The sequence below is a fragment of the Pristiophorus japonicus genome, chromosome 6 (genome assembly GCF_044704955.1).
Source record: "Pristiophorus japonicus isolate sPriJap1 chromosome 6, sPriJap1.hap1, whole genome shotgun sequence".
NCBI lineage: Eukaryota > Metazoa > Chordata > Chondrichthyes > Pristiophoridae > Pristiophorus > Pristiophorus japonicus.
Window position 1 is genome coordinate 190,964,392 of NC_091982.1, and position 21,986 is coordinate 190,986,377.

Here is a 21,986-nt window from a genome sequence, read left to right on the forward strand (position 1 = left end):
CGGGGGGGAGAAGATGATCGGGGGGGGGAGAAGATGATTGGGGGGGGGGAGATGAATGGGGGGAGAAGATGCTGAAGTGGGGGAGGGAAGATACTGAACGGGGGGAAGCTGAATGGGCCCCGCCGCCGAAGCTGGGCCCCGCCGAGGACTTCGGGCGGGGCCCGCCCCCAGCGAGATGCCGGGCGGGCGAGCCCCGCCGCTGACGAGGTAAGTGGTGTCAGGCCACTCGGCCGGGGATAGAGGCGACGTCCCTTCGGCCTGGGATAGGGTCGTCGCCCGGAGACAGGACGCGCTGGGAGGGCCAGGAGCTACTGAGCACGTGCGCAGCTGCCGGCACTGTTTTTGGCGCAGGGCAGTAGCTCTGCCCCCAGCAGTTCCTGTTGTGCTGCGCCAAGCTAGAAATGGGCCTACGGCTATCTGAGAATCGCGAGGTAAGTATTCGGTGCAAATTTTGTTCCACAAATTAGGCCGGCCTCTCTGATGTGCGCCATTCTAGCGGGGGGTCTGAAACTTGAGCCCTATAAAGGATGGATCCTGACAATGGAAATTATTCCATTGTGCTACATGTCCTGGATTGTACTGCATAAGGGCAACAGATTGTGCTTTCTTTGTAGCTTGTGATGCAGGATAACAATAATGGTCAGTTATGGGGTTTGAATTTGTGAAGCAATTTTTTGAAAACACGCGATGGGGAGGGGAGGGAGAATCAGTAGAAAGCTTAGGGGAGAAATTGATTATCATCCTGTTTGGGGGCAGTAAATTTTGAGAGATGGGAAACTTACCGTCAGGTGCTAAAGTTTAGCCGTTCTCATAAAATTGGGTTTAGCGCTCCCGGAAGGAATAAAATAAAACTTCCTTCTTGGAATACGAACTGGGCAAAGCAGCGCTGCCGCATTCAAAAGGCCCTTCCCTCGCTTATGGAGCAGGGTACCCCGCGAAGAAAATGGATCAAAATAGCAGAAACAAAGGTAAATTTTTTTTTACTTACCTCGGCCACCTCGTCTTTAATTATTGCCCCGGTAGCGGCCAGTTGCCCAATCGACGGCTCCTTCAGTTGCCGATGTTTTCGGGTACGGGGCGCTAACAGGGGTGATGCGCAGGGTGATGATGTCACAATCTCCGGGCGCAGGAGATCGGGGTGCAACGCAATAGTGCCGCCGCTAAACTCCATCCAATATGGCGGGAGTCGTTGTCAGCCGGCCGCTAACACATTTGCGCCCTGTTAACACCCCTGGGAGGAGCTAATGGGAGGCGCAGATGCACCGAATTTCTAGGCCTTAGGATTTTGCTGAATGAAGCTATTCGATCTAGGCACTAACAACTGAACATAACATCAGGCCTCGGAAACTGGTTTAGCTTACCATTAAATATTAAAATATCAGTGATCTTTAATGTACAAAATAGCGTTTTTGCACAAGGACATAAACAAGTGATCCTAGCATTTCACAAGTACTGTTACTAATAATATTCTAAAATTGAGCTCAATCGATTCAAAAGCTATCAATTAATAAGAAATGCAATTTTAAAGTTTTAAAGCTGATACTAGGGCCTGATTTTTTGGCTTTCGGGGTTTTTCAGCAAAAACGGCAGCGATAAGCAAAACTTACCGTTTTCACTTTGCTACCGTTTGTAGCCCAAACTTTTGGCCTTTACGTCTGCGGTAAGGGAGGCATTGCACAAGCATTCACGGCGCAAACCATAAGTTTCAGCAACTTTAGTCCGGGGCCGGGAGTGCTGCAAGAGAGGCCTAGGGAGGGGGGAAAAACAAAAACAAAAAAATTCCAAAAGACATAGCAAAAATATTCCAAAAATATTAACAAGACCCTTATCTATTAAAACGCTGAAAAAAATTTTAAAATAAAAACTTTAACTTAACTTTTTTCTCAGTTTTCATGTTTACCGCTGCTGGCAAGGCTGAACCAATAGGTTTGACCTGTAGCTATTCTGGGTGCGGCGTACGGGTCGGGAGAGAGCCGAAAGTAGTTCGCAAATTCAATCTGCGTCGTTGCACGTCGGCGCAGCTCTCCCCGGCGGTACGTCCCATCGCCGCCGCCAACAACGAGCCGAGGATCTTGCCCGGGCTTTGCGACCGGTTTTTCGCTGCGGAGGGTCAAATCGCAGCGAAAACCTGGTCGCAAACCTAACGAAAATCCGGCCCATGAATATCTTTTTCCTTGAACAATTTTCAAGGTAATTGTAAATTATTACTGATATTAGCATAGCTTCCAAAATGCATATTTTCTTGGTAATTATTTTTTCAATGTTTCAATTTCCATTGTTTCTATTTAAATTACAATTGCTGTTGTGCCCCTCTCCCTTAAGGTTACGTTTTATAATGTTAAAGTTTTATAAGTTTTTAAAAGTCAACATTATTCCTACCAAGAGTTTGAAGCAAGTTTTTATTTAGGGATTGTTAGCGGATTCATACAAAAGTTATAATTAATTAAAAGCAGATCTGTGGACATGAGCTGTGAAAAAATATTTGATATGTTATAGGTCTATGCAAAGGTCTTTTGGGAAATTCATGGGAACTGCCTGCATAAAAAATCAAAGCAGTAGCTTGTGGGTTAATCAAAAGCTTGGTGCTTCTTCAATTCTGTAAACTTTTGATTAATTAAATTTATCATTAAATTTTGGTACAAAATTAACTCCTGTCTTCTTTATCATTTCAAAATTGCTTACATTGTTTACAGTTCTGGTGTTCTGGAGTGCTTATATATTAGTCCAGATGATTCAAAATGTTCCATGAAATCCTCCAAAGTTCTTCTAAACGATAACTGCGATATCCGGAGCAGAATTTTCCTCTGGTGTTGAGCCAGTTACCCAGTGTAACTAAAAGGGAATGCATAAGGAATTTCTTCACCAGAGGCTCTGCCATATCCAAATGATGGGGAACATATGATACGTCTAGCCAACCATGGGCAGGCATAATCTAATGGCATGCAAATAGTGTACTTCATCTGAGGTATTTTCATTCAATTGTGTCCTAGCAATAGGCAGTAGGATTGTGTGTAGAGTCCTGGCATCCATCATTATTATGGCAGGAGGGATCCAGCATTGAAAGAGCCACCACAGCCATGCTTCTGACCCCTCCATGCACTCTGATCCTGCTGAGAAGTTCAACAACAACTTGCATTTATATAGCACCTTTAATGTGGTAAAATATCCCAAGGCGCTTTCAGGATATGGAGGAGCAGAGGTCGAAACTAGTTAAGGAATGTGGTTATATTCATGTGTTGAAGTGTGTTGCTTGATTACGATAGTCAAGTATATATTTCAAGTCATGATATACCACTGTCATTTCCATTTATAATAAAATATATCTACATGCATTCACTTCTACTATTCCACAAGCAGAAAAAAAATCTTCTTACATTATTTCGCTAATTACACTTTTAAGATTAGATAGTCAACAATAGCTTCACATTTGGTATTGACTAAATAGGTTGCATTAAGAATATGTTTAATATTGAACATCTGATGAATCAAAGGTTACAAGCTAATCTCTTGTGGCATTGCTTATGATGAGTCAGAGGTTATGCTGTTATAAGGAAGGGGAGAGGATTGGAATGTGGAAATAAAGGGATGAGCAATGCACATCTCCATCGAAAGGGCTGTGAAATAAATTTTGAAGACACCTTCCCAGAGTCAGTGAACATAGGCCTCGAAATTCGAGTCGTTTGCGCCTCCCATTAGTGCCCCCGGACATGTCGCTGCTAACGACTCCTGCTAAATTCCATGGGAATTTAGCGGCGGCAGTAACCTGTAGTGCCCCGCTCCGTTGCGCTGGTGATGACCCTGCACAGCGCCCCGTTAGCATCCTGGACCCTATATAGGGTATTGCCCCCTGAAGCTGCGCCGGGCGATGCCAGTGACAGCTTCAGGGGGTGAGTACAGGGCAGCTGGCCTGTTGTGGGGCGCAATTTAAAGGGGAGACATGGGTCTTTGGAAAAAAAAATTTAATCGTTTTTTCTAGGTGCCCCATTGACACTTTGACCACGGGGTCCATGCCGCGATCGGTCAGCCCAACACTCCGCTTGAGTGCTGGGCTGTTAGATTGGCACGACCACTCCCTGTGGTCCAGGGAGGCCCCTTTCATCACTGCAGAGTTCGCAGCTTGGGCACTTCCCTTTAAGTAAGGGAAGAACCCCTTCTATACGGCAGCGCAGCACCCCACTCCCAACCCGTCCGCCCCACTACCGTCCCAGAAAGGAAGTGGAGCATGTCATTTTGCGCTCCACTTTCTTTCGGGGACAGTAACCCAAATTTAGCGAGTGGGGCAGGACTTCCATGCCTGCTGCAAAATGTCCCGCCTCGTGGATGATACCGCCCCCAAATGGGACACAACGGAATTCTTTCCCATGAGTATTCTTTGATTGCTTCTTGTCATTTTATGTTTCTACTCATGTCATGTATGTACATGCTGTTTGTAGCCACCAGATGGCGTCATTGTTGGAGGCCACTGGGTAGCACGCACATGGTGCTGCTCTGGTATAAAAGGCCAGCCATTTTGTGAGTCAGGCACTTTGGGCCTAAATAAAGCAGAATGAAGGTTGTAACTTGCTTAGTTAAAGAGTACTCAGTTTGAATCTTTATTGCATACATAACAATTGGCGACGAGAATACAAGAATCTTTGTTTGCAAAACGAGCACAATTGGATATTTAGAGCGATTCGTGGAGGAGAAGATTGGGCAGACTTTGTGAGCCGTTTGAACCAGTATTTCGTGGCCAAGAAAATGAAGGGGGTCGACGATGCAGATCGGCACCAGACTATGTTCCTCACTGTGTGCGGTTCAAAGATCTACGGTCTGATAAAGAATCTACTCATGCCTAGTGATCCAACAGAGAAAACGTATGAGGAGTTGTGTACATTGATACAGGAGCACCTCAAGCCAGACAATGGCATCATCATCTCAAGATACAGGTTTTATACACACGTTCCATCGGAGGGCCAGAATACTAAGAATTTGTTGCCGACCTGAGACGTCTAGTGGGACCGTGCAAGTTCGGGACGGTGTTGGTAGACATGTTGCGGGACTTCTTTGTTATCGGTATCAACCACGAGGTGATCCTGTGGTGGAGGAGTTGGATTTAAAAGGGGCCATCCAGATCGCTCAATCATGTATGACAACGGACAGGAGTTTAAAGCAAACAAATCAGCCATCCAGCCACAACAGACTCTGCAGATTCACCCAAGGCCGGAATCGAACTGAGACAGTCAACCCGGGAGCGTAAAGCGCCGGACCGTCTTAACCTGTGAAAGATTGTGAGAAGATCTCAGAGAAGGGTATTGTCATGTATGTACATGCTGTTTGTAGCCACCAGATGGTGTCATTGTTGGAGGCCACTGAGCAGCATGCACATGGTGCTGCTCTGGTATAAAAGGCCAGCCATTTTGTGAGTCAGACACTTTGGGCCTAAATAAAGCAGAAGCAAGGTTGTACCTTGCTTAGTTAAACAGTACTCAGTTTGAACCTTTATTGCGTACATAACAACTCACACCTGGTGCTGCTCTATGACATATGATACAATTATGCCTAAACATATCTTACAGTACCTCCATGCAGTTAGGCAAATATCTATGCTTCAGATTGAGTTGAACAGTTCTTTCAAATACTGAAGGGTTAATCAGCTCAACAGCCTTAGACATCAGAGGGCACGTAAATTCTTGCAACCTTCCCTCTGTTTTTCTCTTGTTATTCTCCTCTCCAGAAATTCAAGCTACGCTATAATTTCAAAAGTAGCAGCCTCATCTCACCAAAATAGGCACCACCTATGAAGCTACATCTGGTCTTCACATCATCAACACACACAAAGACACATACATTTTGGGCTCACTGAATAGCGATCATGGTTAGGAACCCTGGAAAATGTTTCTCTTCCGAATCCCAAGATCATTGCTCAGTTTTATTACCTCTGAGATGAGATTGGCTAACTCGGCACAGAACATAGTTTAAATCATCCTGATCTGAGCTGTTCCGTGTCACACTATATGGAGCATGTACCTACTGAATTCTACTGAATAGGATTGTTACATTATGTCAGCCCCATAGCTTGAATACACATTGCATCCTCTTGACTAGCCATGAGGCTCCATTAATGATAGTTTCTTAATGGCTTGGCACCATTCAGCCTGATTGCTTTTCATTCAGTGATACTTGTCCTTCATCATCATCCCAATCTATGTGCCCCCATCTTCCATTTTTAGCTCTCTCTTTTGAGCCAGCCATTCTGACATTAAGCAGAAGTCTTGGAAGTCTATGACCAGGCATATGAGTGATGTGTCCAGACGAGCATAACTTTCACAGATGTATCTCTACATGTTGTTGTCTTCCTTGTCCTCGGTGAGTAGCCTTATTATTTCAGTTGCGATAGGCACTCTACATGGAATCCTGAAAATTCTGTTATTGCAGTAATGCTCCAAAGGCCCAGCAGCTCTCAGGTACTTCACCCAAAAGGCATTTTTATATATAACTTCATGGAAACATTGAGAGTTGACAAAAAAATTTAACCTTGGAGAACATCACAGCATCACAGACCAAAGTGATACTTCTATCACCTATTGTGTGGAGGCCCGGGAGCAGCGCAGAGGCATGCTACTACACAGCACAGCGCGAGCTGGTGCAGGAGGGCAATGGCAGCGAAGACTGACATCAGCAAGGTCCAGGACGGTGATTGGAGCATGGACAGATACAGCAGGAGCGGCGAGAGACTGTTGAGGGATATGATCGGGGCCCAGGAGAGTCGTGAGTTCGGGGCCAGGGGCCCAGGGGCAGCACGGGCCAGCCCACACTGAGACATGTGTGCGCACTAGGTCCGTGCAGCAGAGCAGGTTGCAAGTTGTCTTGGGTAATCATTGCCACTGGATCAAGACCTAGCTCTGTCAAGCCCGTTTGGTGGCTGATGTGCAACGGCCGTCACACGTTAAAAAAATCCACGCACAGGCATCTTCCACCCTTCAGGATGTAGTTCGGGTTCTTTTTTTGAAACACCTGTGAAGTCATCCTTTTTTTTGGCGTGGAAACAAGTCACCCTCGTTTCGAGGGACCGCCTATGATAATGTACTCACTTACAAAGATCAGAAAAACTCAATTTCAACTTGATGCCATTATTATTTAGATTCCAAATTCTAGAAAACTTTCCCAATGCTGCAATCAACAGGTTAATCGTTGCTCTAACCTCATACTTGTACTCACTATCTTGTTCAGGTTTGCTCATCAGGGATTGGTGCATAGTTCCAGAATTTCTGTTCCAGTACTGGCACAACACAAAGCTAAGTGGCAGTTATTAGGTGTGAGTTACTATGGTTACAGCTGGCACATACTGCGCTGGTGCCAGCACATAGCTGTGTTTTTAACTGCCAGTGACTCAATGAAAAAAATTTCTAATCAGTTTATTAACTCATATATGTGGAATACGTTCCAAAATTCACATATGTAAGGTAGCTGTTATGTTCAGAATAACTCCACAAGACTGTATGCTGTAAGCTCAAACTGTTGTGACCTTGGTCTCTTTAATGTAACTCCAGAGTGAGGAAGCAACATGGTAGTCTGCCTTTTATACCCGCTTGCCCAGGGTGCGCAGGTGACCCTTGGGTCTCTCACAGGTGCGCCGCCTGGTGGCAAGTCATACACATTGGTAAAGTTTACATACATAACATTATTCCCCCCCCCCAAAAGTCTTAGATACAAGTTATTTACAAGTTGAGGTGATCTGGGGCTGTGTGTTCCCAGGTTGATCGTCTGAGTTGAAGTCCTGGCATGGGTGAGTCAGTCGGATCATTGCTGCACTGCGGCGCGGCTGCTCTGATCGGACTGTCGGGCCTGGTGGGTTCATCCTCGTGGTTCACCGCGAGGCCGATTGCTGGTTGGGTGTGTGTAGGTGGATCACTGATGGTAATGTCCTCTTCAAACTGTTCTTGGTTGTCAGTGAATCGCAGTTTGGTCTGATCCAAGTGCTTTCTGCATGTTTGTCCATTCAAAAGTTTGACTCCAAACACTTTATTCCCCTCCTTGGCTAAAACAGTGCCAGCAACCCATTTGGGACCATGACTGTAATTAACCTCAATGCCACGCGATACAGCTGCACGATCGTGGTACACGTTATGCCGGTGACGTCGGGTTGCTACATGATCATTGAGATCCAGGTGGAGTAAGGAGAGCCTGGTTTTGAGTGCTCTCTTCATTAGCAATTCTGCAGGGGGAACCTCAGTAAGCGAGTGGGGTCTTGTACAGTAGCTGAGTAGAATCCGAGATAACCGGGTCTGCAGGGAACAGTCCATCGCGCGTTTCAAGCTCTGCTTGATAGTTTGGACTGCCCGTTCCGCTTGACCATTGGATACGGGCTTAAACGGGGCAGACCTGAGATGCTTGATGCCATTGTGGGTCATGAACTCGTTGAATTCCAAGCTGGTGAAACATGGTCCATTGTCACTAACAAGAACGTCGGGTAAACCATGGGTGGCGAACAGGTCCCGAAGGCTTTCAATGGTGGCAGTGGGCGTCCATGATGACATTATTGTACATTCAATCCATTTAGAATAAGCGTCCACTGCTTCTAGGAACATCTTTCCTAGAAAGGGGCCAGTGAAATCTACGTGGACCCTGGACCATGGTTTGGAAGGCCATGGCCACAGACTCATTGGGGCCTCCCTGGGTGCATTGCTCAACTGTGAGCAAGTGTTACATTGGTGTACGCATGACTCCAGTTCTGAATCAATGCCGGGCCACCATATGTGCGACCTGGCGATAGCCTTCATCATGACTATGCCTGGGTGGGGACTGTGAAAGTCGCGTATAAATGTTTCCCTACCTTTTTTTGACAAAAATATATGATTCCCTCATAGAGACAATCCGAATGGATGGACATTTCATCCTTGCATCAGTGGAACGGCTTAATTTTGTTTTACATTTCCCCGAGAACCGCCGACCAGCTCCCATTGAGGACACAGCTTTTCACTAGTGATAGCACAGGGTCCTGGCTAGTCCAGGTCCTGATCTGGCGAGCCGTGACAGGTGACCCCTCGCTCTCAAAAGCATCCATTACAACAAGCAAGTCTGCGGGTTGCGCCATTTCCAACCCGGTGGTGGGCAATGGTAGCCGACTGAGGACATCGGCACAGTTCTCAGTGCCTGGTCTGTGGTGGATTACATAATCATACGCAGATAACGTTAGTGCCCATCTTTGGATGCGGGACGAAGCATTGGTGTTAATACCTTTGCTTTCTGAGAACAGCGAAATGAGCGGTTTGTGGTCGGTTTCGAGCTCGAACCGGAGTCCAAATAGGTATTGGTGTATTTTCTTAACCCCATATACGCATGCTAATGCTTCATTTTCAACCATACTGTAGGCTCTTTCAGCCTCAGATAAGCTTCTGGACGCATATGCAACAGGTTGCAGTTTGCCTGACACATTGGCTAACACATAAACGCCCCGTACGAAGATGCATCACAAGCTAGTACTAAATGTTTATACAGGTCATACAATACAAGTAACTTGTTAGAACATAGCAGGCTTCTGGCCTTATTAAAGGCTGTCTCTTGAGATTTACCCCAAACCCAGTCGTCATCCTTGCGGAGCAATAAATGCAAAGGTTCCAGCAAAGTGCTCAACCCCGGTAGAAAGTTACCAAAATAGTTGAGGAGTCCCAGGAACGAATGCAGTTCTGTCACATTCTATGGTCTGGGTGCATTCTTGATGGCCTCCATCTTGGAGTCCACGGGTCTGATGCCGTCCGCCGCAATCTTTCTCCCAGAAATTCAACCTCTGGCGCCAGGAAAACACACTTGGAGCATTTCAACCTGAGTCCCACTCTGTCCAGTCGCTTTAGAACCTCTTCCAGGTTGTGCAAGTGTTTGGTGGTGTTGCGACCAGTGATCAGGATGTTGTCTTGAAACACCACAGTGCGCGGAACCGATTTCAGCAGAGTCTCCATGTTCCTCTGGAAGATGGCCGCAACCGAGCGAATCCTAAAGGGGCATCTGTGGTATATGAACAGTCCTTTGTGCGTGTTGATGCACATCAATTTTTTTTATGGTTCAGCTAGCTCCTGTGTCATGTAAGCAGAGGTTAGATCCAGCTTGGTGAACGACTTCCCCCTGCTAGCATTGCGAACAGGTCATCCGCTTTGGGTAGTGCTTACTGGTCCTGTAACGAGACTCGGTTGATCGTTACCTTGTAGTCCCCGCAGATTCTGACCGTTCCATCGCTTTTCAACACCGGAACAATTGGACTGGCCCACTCGTTGAACTCAGCTGGCGATATGATCCCCTCTCGTTGAAGTCGACTTTCTCTCACATCATGTATAGAACCGCTCGAGCCTTGTGATGAATGGGTCGTGCATCAGGGACTAGATGGATCTGCACTTTGGCGCCTGTAAAGTTGCCGATGCCTGGCTCGAATAACGACGGGAATTTGTTTAGCACTTGGGCGCACGAGGCGTCATCCACCGAAGACAGTGCTTTGATTTCGTCCCAGTTCCATTGGATCTTTCCTAGCAAGCTTCTGCCGATCAGCATTGGGCCATCGCCTGGCACAATACATAGTGGTAAATCATGCACAGCTCCATCGTACGATACCTTCACTGCCGAACTGCCAATGACTGGTATGAGCTCTTTGGTGTAAGTGCGCAGCTTGGTGTGGATCGAGCTTAGTTTTGGCCTTTGTGCCTTGTTGCCCCACAGTTTCTCAAAAGCCTTCTGGCTCATAATTGACTGACTCGCCCCCGTGTCCAATTCCATGGAAACTGAAATGCCGTTTAATTTGACTTTTAACATTATCGGAGGGCTTTTGGTGGTGAAGGTGTGTACCCCATACACTTCCTCGTCAGCCTCGGGTTGAGTTGCCTCTCTTACTCGTTCAGCGTGATCCGCGCCGGATTGGTCATCTTCTGCCGACTCTGCCACGTGGTGAGTCGCAGCACGTCTGCACATTCGCTGGAGGTGCCCCATTGTTCCACAGCCCTTGCACACGTGGTGCTTGAATCGACACTGATGGGCTCGATGATTACTCCCGTAGCACCAACATGGTGTTAATGGATTCACATTCACGCCCCACGGCGGACTCTGAGTCATCCTAGGTCTGGCCTCTGCAGGCGTATAGGCCCTGCCATGTACAATTCTGCCTGCTGAAGGCATTATTTTATGCACAGTACTTGCCGGTGAGCTTCAATGCTGCAAAGATATTTTTGTTTAGTGTTATCGTTTGTGGCCATGAAAGCCTGGGCTATCGTGATGGCCTTCCTCAGATCTAGGGATTCAGCAGACAGCAGTTTGCGAAGAATGACCACGCAGCCGATTGCAAGCACAAAAAAGTCCCACAACATTTCCCCCAAAAATTCAGCAAATACACACGGTCCCACAAGGCGTCTTAGGTTGGCGACATAGCTCGCCATGTCCTGGCCCTCGGAGCGATGGTGCATATAAAAGCGATACCTGGCCATTAAGATGCTCTCCTTCGGCTTGAGGTGTTCCTGAACCGGCATGCACAACTTTTCATATGTCTTCTCTGTTGGTTTCGTCAGTGCTAATTTTTGATGAAGCCATATATCGTGAACCCGCAAACGGTGAGGAGTATCGCCCTGCGCTTGACCGCGGTCTCTTCCGTATCCAGCTCGTTGGCTACGAAGTACTGGTCAAGAGCTCAACGAAGGCTTCCCAATTATCACCTTCAACAAATCTCTCAAGAATACCAACGGCAGCCATAACTGTCTGAAAGTTCGTGATCTGTTACTCATCGCCAATTGTTATGTTCAGAATAACTCCACAAGGCTGTATGCTGTAAGCTCAAACTGTTGTGACCTTGGTCTCTTTAATGTAATTCCAGAGTGAGGAAGCAGCATGGTAGATGGCCTTTTATACCTGCTTGCCCAGGGTGTGCAGGTGACCCTTGTGTCTCCCACAGGTGCGCCCCCTGGTGGCAAGTCTTACACATTGTTAAAGTTTACATACATAACAGTAGCAATTAATCATCAAATGTGTATGAACGAGATCATAATAAAAACAACAACGTGAACTCGTTGTAGTACAAGTAAAGTCAGATTTTTAAGGTAAATATGAAACACTTAAGAGTTTGAAGTTCAATATCCATTCACATAATGCTAACAATAATATTCTATAAGGTTTTAGATAGAGAAACTTAAACTGCTGTTAAAAATGAGAAGCTGCTCTCCCTGGTGCATTATTGAACTATACAGACCAGAAGGTCCCAGATCTCTGCTGAGGTACTTCCTTGAAGTATTCAGTCGAGCGGACTACAGCAACATGTCCTACTGCAACAAAGATGATCCATGCAAATTTTAGCACTTTGACATCAATAAGATGGAGGTTCTCGGAAATTTAAAAAATTCAAAAATAAACAAATTCCCAAAGACAGATGTTATCTATCGCATGGTATTAAAAGAGACAAGGAGGAAATTTATGAAGTGCTAGCAATTATGAGAGTGAATGGTTGTTGAGGAAATACCACTGGATTAGAACCAAGCCAGTGCAGTACCCATATTCAAAAAAGCTGAAAAACCTAATCCAGGCACCTGCAGTCTCTTCAGTCTTACATCAATACCTATTAAAATAAACGAATCAAGTATCATGCGCAAATTTGAGGAGTAGTTGTATGAGAATAGCTAACATTTTTGAGAAAGTGACCCGCCATGGAGACAGTGCACTTGAATTTCCCTTATACACATATTCCAATAGGTGAGACTCTCTGCCAGGAACTCAAGGTCAGTAAATTACCATCCGTATTCCTGGATATCGAAAAATAACAGGATTAGGATTGGCTAGAGTACTGTATGCACCTGTGAGTATGCTCACAAGTTTGTAGAGCTGTTGCATTGTGAGTGGCTTAGCCAGTTACATGATGTTCACCAGACTCAATAAACCCCAGTCAGTTGGGTCTAGGTCATCCACAATGAGGTATGCAGTTGTGAGCACAGTGGATGAACTGGTAATGTGTAGTTTGATTGTTAAAGCTTTGTTAATAAACCAACGAGTTCTTAATCGCAATGTGTTGCTATGAATTCTTAAGCAAGAACCCATGAAGCAAATACATTACAACTATGATATTTCCACATGTACGAAGAGCCTATTAAAGCTGACGGTTAAGGTTCACACGTGAAAAATGGTCACTAGGAGAAGGTAGCAGACAGCTATCATCACACATGGAATTATACTGCAGTATGAATCTGCACCTTTAGGGGAGGAGAGGAGAACATAATAGAAAAAAAATTGAAATTAGCAGCTAGCTCAGAAAGACAAGAGAGCTTTGTGTTTTGAGTGGATAAGTGTGACTGTATTGGTAATGCTCCAGAAATGACAAAACAAACATGTGCAAATGTTGTTGTTCCTATAACTGGTCACACAAGAAAATAAGGAAAGCTTAAAATATAAAACAGCCACAGGCTTAAAATGTTGTGAAGTTATTGGAGTTTGGTTACTGTTAAACATTATAGGAATAAAAATAATTGAAATTTCAAAACTAAGCAGCCCAATTACAGGGCTAATTTTATCCATACTGACAGATGCAGTCATGGGTGTGAATATAACTCCTTCACAGAATAAAAGGTTTGAGTGACAGGCTGCATTAATTAGCTGGAAGACCTCAGAATCAGTGACTGCAATGTATGCCATGCCTGGTCATGTCCAGTTAGCTGTAGGTGTACAGACACAGGTGAGGCATTGTGGAAATAGATATGACAGCAAGCATTCAACCTGCTTGAGCACAAGGCTGAGATTCAGTCAGATGAAGGTACAGTGTAGGCTGGGTGATAATCAGGTAGTTAAAGGTGGCAGGAATCATTTACAATTTTGGCGATGTGAGGAGGATACAGCAGAAAATATGAAATGTATAGGAAAGGATAATAGACAAAATGAAGAAACTAATCCTGTATTAATAGCAACCAGAACTATGGCTCAATATAGAGAGGTTGATTATGCTGCTGTTACTCCTGACAAAGAGAATAGCACCAATATTTACAGGGAGGTGGGGAGGGAGCAGGGGGAGGGGGGTTGTTTTGCAGCTTTTCCTCAAGTCCTGCTGAATTTAATGGCAGAACCCAATTAACATTTTTTGCCTTCATTTCCCAGCCGCAGCCAGACAGATTGAGAGGATGGCTGGCTTTCGGGCAGGTAGGCTTTTGGAACCAGACTGCAGCCGGGGTGCGAAGAGGAGGGAGGCAGAGATCAGCAAGGCTGGGTGCGGGGACTGGAGACTGGAGGGGGGGGGAGAAGAGATAAGCCAGAGGGGAGGTGGGGCGATCGGAGACCAAAGGGTAGGGAGATTGGAGGCCGTGGGGGGAGGAGATCAGAAAGTCCGTGAGGTGGGGAGAAATTGGTATGTTCAGGGACAGAACGATTGGAAGAGTTGGGGGGACATCGGAAAGGTCGGGGGGAGATTAGAACGGTTGGGGGGAGATCGGAAGGATTGGGGCGGGGGGTGATTGGAATGATTGGGGGGAGAGCAGAAGCCACATCTAGGGAGCCCAGAGGAGGGAGGGGGTGATCAGAAATACCAGGTCATTGGGGTGTTGTGGCTCGGGGGCAGGGGGGAGGGGGCGACATCATGGGGAGGGAGGATGGGAGGAGATTCTGATTGGGGGGGTTGGGGAGGGAAAGGCCGATCATGGGAGTGGTTTACAGGTAAACTTAGTGGGCTGGGGAACAGCAATCCTGCTCTTCCTGGCCCACAAGTAGTGCTGGAAAGGCACTTACTTGCTGGATACAGTAATCCTCACCCCACTCTAGGTGCCAGGCTTCTCTAGGCCCAAGAAGCCCAGCCAGCCAGCGTAAAATTTAAAATAGAGATAAAATCTGAGGCACGCACTCTCATTAAAATATTTAAATGTACAATCTGCCTCCTGGGAGCGGGTTGGTTGCCCGCCCCAACATCCTGCTTCTGTTAAAACCAGAAGTTGGCAGGATCGAGGCCCGTTGGGTTCGAGTTTGAGATTTTTAACATTTTAACATTCCTCCCGAACCAAACACATTCTTTTTTGGGGGTTAAAATGCACACCAATGATACCCCAACAGAGAAACAGTACAAATAAGTCAGTCTAAAGCAGTAGTGCAATGCAGAAATAGAAGCAGCCAGAATGAAAATAGTTGCAAAGTTTCAGAGTAGAAGAAAAATATATGAAGCAACATTGCATCCAATAAAGGCTGTGGTGACAGCAAACATTTACAGAGCGCTCACAGAAAGAGATGAGAAACCAAGAGAACTTTAAAACTCCAATTATGTTGAGAATGCAAAGGGAACTTAGGGTGCATCAATAACATCACATCCAGTATCTCTCTGTAAAATCATTTTTTTTAATTTGTTCATGGGATGTGGGTCATCATCATCATAGGCAGTCCCTCGGAATCAAGGAAGACTTGCTTCCATGCCTAAAGTGAGTCCTTTGGTGCTGAACAGTCCAATGCGAGAGCCACAGACCCTGTCACAGGTGAGACAGACATTCGTCGGGGGTAGGGGGGATGGGACTGATTTGCCGCACGCTCCTTCTGCTGCCTGAGCCTGACCTCTTCACGCTCGCGGCGTTGAGATTCGAAGAGCTCAATGCCCTCCCGGATGCACTTTCTCCACCTAGGTCAGTCTTCGGCCAGGGACTCTCAGGTGTCAGTGGTGATGTCGCACTTTACCAGGGAGGCTTTGAGGGTGTCCTTGTAACGTTTCCGCTGCCCACCTTTGGCTCGTTTGCCGTGAAGGAGCGCCACATAGAGCAATTGCTTAGGGAGCCTCGTGTCTGGAATGCGAACTCTGTGGCCTGCTCAGCGAAGCTGATCGCGTGTGGTCAGTGCTTCAATGCTGGGGATGTTAGCCTGGGCGAGGACACTGATGTTGGTGCGCCTGTCCTCCCAGGGGATTTGCAGGATCTTGCGACTTGAGGTGTCTTCTGTACATCGTCCATGCCTCTGATCCATACAGGAGGGCGGGAATTACTACAGCCCTGTAGACCATGAGCTTGGTGGTTGATTTGAGGGCCTGGTCTTCGAACACTCTTTTCCTCAGGCGGCCAAAGGCTGCACTGGTGCACTGCAGGCGATGTTGAATCTCCGCATCAGTGTCAGCCTTGTTGATAAAAGGCTCCCGAGGTATGGAAAGTGGTCCACGTTGTCGAGGGCCGCACCAGGAATCTTGATGACTGGGGGGCAGTGCTGTGAGGTGAGGACAGGCTGGTGGAGGACTTTTGTTTTACGGATGTTAAGCGTAAGGCCCATTCTTTCATATGCCTCGGTGAATACATCGACTATATCCTGGAGTTCAGCTCAGAATGCGTGCAGACGCGTATTGCAGCTCAACGGCAGAGGTTGGGGTGATCTTCGACCTGGCCTGGAGGCGGCGTAAGTTAAACAGCTTCCCATTGGTTCTGTAGTTTAGTTCCACTCCAGCGAGGAGCTTGTTGACTGTGTGGTGGAGCATGACAGCGAGGAAGATTGAGAAGAGGGTTGGAGCGATGATGCAGCCCTGTTTGACCCCGTTTCGGACGTGGATCGGGTCTGCAATGGAACCGCTGGTAAGGATCACAGCCTGCATGTCATCGTGGAACAGGTGAAGGATGTTGACAAACTTTTGGGGCATCCAAAACGGAGGAGGACGCTCCATAAACCCTCACGGTTGACAGTGTCAAAGGCCTTTGTAAGATCGAAAAAGGCCATGTATAAGGGCTGGCGCTGCACCCAGCATTTTTCCTGCAGCTATTGTGCTGCAAAGATCATGTCCGTTGTGTCCCATAGGGGACGAAATCCGCACTGTGATTCCAGGAGGAGCTCCTCGGCCACAGGGAGAAGACGGTTGAGAAGAACTCGAGCGACAACCTTCCCAGTGGCTGATAGCAGGGAGTTTCCCCTGTAGTTGCCGCAGTCGAACTTGGTCCCCCTTTTTAAAGATGGTCATGATCACTGCATCTCTGAGATCTCCCGGCATGCTCTCCTTCCTCCAAATGAGAGAGATGAGGTCATGTATCCGCGCCAACAGCACTTCTCCGCCATACTTTAGCGCCTCAGCAGGAATTCCATCCACACCCATAGCCTTGTTATTCTTGAGCTGTTTTATGGCTTTGCCTACATCGTGCAGCGTTGAGGTTTCACTGAGGTGGTGGCGGGTCGCATGATGCTGGATGGCATTGAGAATACTCGAGTCAAAGGCAGAGGCTCGATTGAGGACATCGTCAAAGTGCTCCTTCCAGCGGGCCCTGACAGCCTCGGTGTCATTGATGAGTGTTTCCCCGTTCGTGGCCAGATGTGGAGTGGGGCCTTGGGAGTTTGGATCGTAGGTGGCTTTGACTGCAATAAAAATCCTCGCATATCGTGGCTGTCAGCTAGTTGTTGTACTTCCTGTGCTTTTTCCATCCACCACCTGTTCTTTATGTCCTGGGCTTTTTGTTGCACCTCAGCCTTGAGCCGTCTGTAATGTTGCTTTGCAGCTCCCGGGTTGGGTTGTTGCTTGTGTCATGTATTCAACTGTCATTGTAATCCATGTATAAACTGACCTAAGTTGTACACCGTGAGAACACTGACCACTAGGTGGTGAACTTGTGGGAGACACTCCTAACCTGGACTTTCAGGTATAAAAGGGGAAGCTCCATCCATCTTCTCCACTTCAGTGCTGGCTAATAAAGGTTACTGGTCACAGAGTGACCTTCTCTCTAGTATGGGCCTTGTGTGCATTTGTACTGTATAGTAAGGACATATTATAGTAAGGCGCATTGCCTAGCTGGGCACACGTGTTGCACCTGCAAACACAAAGTTCCAGGTCTGCATCTATCCCTGGCTACCAAACGTGTGACCTGGCAATTGCCTTCATCATGACAATGCCCGGGTGCTCATTGTGGAGTTCTCGGATGAACGCCTCTCTGCCCATCTGGGGCATGACTACTTGGTTTCCCCATAGTAGGCAATCGGCCTGAATCGAGAGTTCATCCTTGCGCCTGTGAAATGGTTTAAATTCCTCAGGGCATGCCCCGTGTGTGGCTGCCCAGTCCCCATTCAGGACACATTTCTTGACTAAAGACAACAGCGGCTCTCTAATATCCAGACTTTGATCTGACGGGCTGTCACGGGTGAGCCTTCGCTTTCGAAAGCTTCAACAGCCATGACCATCTCAGCAGCATGCTCGGCTGCCCCCTCGGTGGTGGCTAGTGGGAGCCTGCTGAGTGCATTGGCGCAGTTTTCAGTGCCCGGTCTGTGCCGAATTGTATAGTCATAGGCGGCTAACGTGAGTGCCCACCTCTGTATGCGGGCCGATGCGTTTGCATTTATGGCCTTGTTGTCGGCCAAAAGGGACGTTAGGGGTTTGTGATCTGTCTCCAGCTCAAATTTCCTGCCAAACAGGTACTGGTGCATTTTCTTTACTGCATATACACATGCAAGCGCTTCCTTTTCTACCATCCCGTAGCCCCTTTCTGCCTGGGACAGACTTCTGGAGGCATAAACTACCGGTTGTAACTGACCCTTGGCATTAACATGCTGCAACACATACCCGACCCCATGGGACGATGCATCGCACGATAAAACAAGTTTCTTACGTGGTTCATATAGCGTTAACAGATTGTTGGAGCATAACAAATTGCGTGCTCTATTAAAAGCCCTTTTCTGGCTGTCTCCCTCGACCCATTCACGACCTTTGCGTAGGAGCACGTGTAGCGGCTTTAGCAGCATACTCAATTTGGGAAGAAAGTTACCAAAATAGTTCAGGAGCCCCAGGAACGAACGCAGCTCCGTCGTGTTACGGGGTCTGGGTGCTCTCTGGATTGCTTCCATCTTGGACGCAGTAGGTCTGATCCCGTCTGCTGCTACCCTCATCCCCAGGAATTCTACCTCTGGAGCTAGGAAGACGCACTTCGCCTTTTTCAGTCGCAGACCTACCCGGTGCAGTCTGCGTAGCACCTCCTCCAAGTTGTGGAGGTGTTCTTCGGTATTGCAACCCGTGATGAGGATGTCGTCTTGAAAAGCCACCGTCCAAGGAATTGACTTGAGGAGACTTTCCATGTTTCGTTGAAAGATCGCGGCGGCCGAGCGAATCCCAAACGGACATCTGTTGTACTCAAACAACCCCTTGTGTGTTGTGATGGTGGTCACCTTCATCATCTCACTCGCCAGCTCCTGGGTCATGTAAGCTGAGGTCAGATCCAATTTTGAAAAATGTTTGCCACCAGATAGCGTCGCAAAGAGGTCCTCCGCTCTTGGTAGCCGGTACTGGTCTTGGAGTGGCACCCGATTGATGGTAGCCTTGCAATCACCACATATCCTGACCGACCCATCTGACTTGAGCACCGGCACAATCGGGCTCGCCCAGTCACTGAATTCGACTGGCGAGACGATGCCTTCCCTCAGCAGGCGGTCCAATTCACCTTCTATCTTTTCCCGCATCACGTGCGGCACCGCTCTGGCCTTGTGGTGTATTGGCCTGGCGTCCGGGCTTATGTGAATCACTACCTTGGTCCCCATGAAAGCGCCAATGCCGGGTTTAAATAATGAGTCAAATTTGTCCAGGACCTGTGAGCATGATATACGCTCCACAGAAGAAATTGTATTGACATCGCCCCATTTCCAGTTCATGACAGCAAGCCAGCTCCTCCCCAGCAGTGCGGGACTGTCCCCCGGGACAATCCAGAGTGGCAATCTGTTCTCTGAATCTTTGTGCGTCATGACTACCGTGGCGCTGCCTAGCACTGGAATGATCTCCTTTGTATATGTCCGTAGCTGTGCGTCAATCGGCAATAATTTTGGCCTCCTGGCCTTGGACGCCCACAACTTGTCGAACTGTTTGATACTCATCAGGGACTGGCTGGCCCCCGTGCCTAGCTCCATTGGGCCCAAGTTTCGGCATCTGTTGAATACGGCGCACATCCGAGACTTACGTGACCTGCCTAGGCTCGAAGGTGCGCCGGAATAGATTACAGCAATTCTCCGGTCCTCCTGGACCGTGGCGTGGCGTGGCGTGGCGCAGCGTTGTCTTCCTGGGGCGGAGCAAGCCTATAGTACTCTGCAGGTGGGCGGGGCTAAGCCCCTACATGTCTAAATACAGCCGGCTTCGTTGCGCATGCGCGTTGCAACGTGCGTGCATGCTCAATGGAAGCTCGACCTTGGCAATCGGCCATTTAAAGTGAGAACGTGGCACGCATTTAAAGCTGGCTGGGATTTTTGGTTGCAGGTAGGAAAAGGATTGAACATTATTTTATTGATTCTTGTGCAGAGGAGTGCTGAAAATTGTGCTGCATAGGTGCAAGCAAGGACATTTAAAGGGAAAACGTGGCAGACACTCATTTAAAGCTGGCTGGGATTTTTGGTTGCAGGTAGGAAAAGGATTGAACATTATTTTATTGATTCTTGTGCAGAGGAGTGCTGAAAAGGTGCTGCATAGGTGCAAGCAAGGACATTTAAAGGGAAAACGTGGCAGACACTCATTTAAAGCTGGCTGGGATTTTTGGTTGCAGGTAGGAAAAGGATTGAACATTATTTTATTGCTTCTTGTGCAAAGGTGCCACATAGGTGCAAGCAAGGACATTTAAAGGGAAAACGTGGCACTCTGTTACAGCGAGCTGTGTGATTTATGGGTGCAGGAAGGGAAGGAGTGAAAAGTCTTAAGTGGTTCTTGGAGTGCAAAGGGGTGCTGCACACATGCATGCAAGAAAAGGACTGTGTTTTTAATAATCACTGAGTGGAAATCCAGTACCTGTACAGCAATGCAAGAACGTGCAGCGAGAACGAAGAACTTCTTGCATGACGAAGTCGAGGCACTAGTTAATGTCATTGAGGGTAGATGACAGGAGCTGAATACCAGCAACAGAGGCCGCACAAAGGTGGCACCCAAAGAAATCAAGAAATGCTGGGACCTACTTGCAGACGAATACTGCGCAGTGGTGAATACCAGGAGATCTGGAGCCCAGTGTAAAAAGAAATGGCAGGACCTTGGTCAAGTCGTTAGTGTAAGTAATATCTTCATTTTCTCAATGGAATTGCAATTCTAAATGTGACCAGCTGTATATATCCCACCCGGCAGAAAGGCACCCTCTCTTAAAAGTTAGATTTTCATCATTGCAGAAGAAATTGGCTCACAACAAAAGGGAAAGAACACGAACAGGAGGAGGCCCGCCAAATCTGCACTCACTGTCACCCTTGGAACAGAGGGTCGCTGCCCTGATGAGTCATGCCTGGAGAAAGGCAATCAGTGATGCACAAGCTGGGCCCACACGCTTGGGAGAGGGTAAGTCCTGAAAATGCATCATGGCCCTTCAAATCATCCTGCTATGTGCGAGACTATCCATGTCACCCATCCTGCGCACTCCTGTGCTGCTAACCATTTCACTGTTCGGTTATATTTTGCAGAACATGATGTCAATCCAGAAGATTCAGAGAAAGAGTCGGATGCATGCGATCAAGACCAAGGTGGTGACGGGGAGGAGGGACGAATGGATATGTGTTCAGGGAAGAATGTCGATCGTAATATGGATCAGTTCATAGTGCAGGGCCTCACTATCCCAGAGAATACCATGAATTCTCCTCCAACATTCCACTCCTTCATCCATCCCCCATCCTTCCGTGGTGCTTTAAGTTCTGATGCGGCATGTCATCATCTCCTCGCGTACCCATCCGCGCTTAGTGATGCAAGTTCTGGTAAGACGTTCCATGGTTTCACATCCTTTGAGGTTGAGGGTCACAGTGGTGGTGGTGGAATGCAGCTTGTAGCACCCAGGGCCCCATTCTCAGAGGTAGAGGGTCACAGTGGTGGAGGTAGAACGCAGTGTGGAACACCCAGGGCCCCAGTGTCAGAAGAAGTGGGTCCCAGTGGTGGTGGTGGTGGTGGTGGAATGCAGTGTGGAACACCAGGGCTCCAGCGTCCCACCCTGCGCCTCGCACTGCAGTGGTGCCACGAAGCAGAGCCGGGGGGAGAGTAACGAGAACCCGAGTAGACTCTCCTGAGATGCAGCGTTCAACAAATGGGCTTGACGTTATTGCATTGGGTGTGGAGGGCAATGACCTTACCCGTTCAC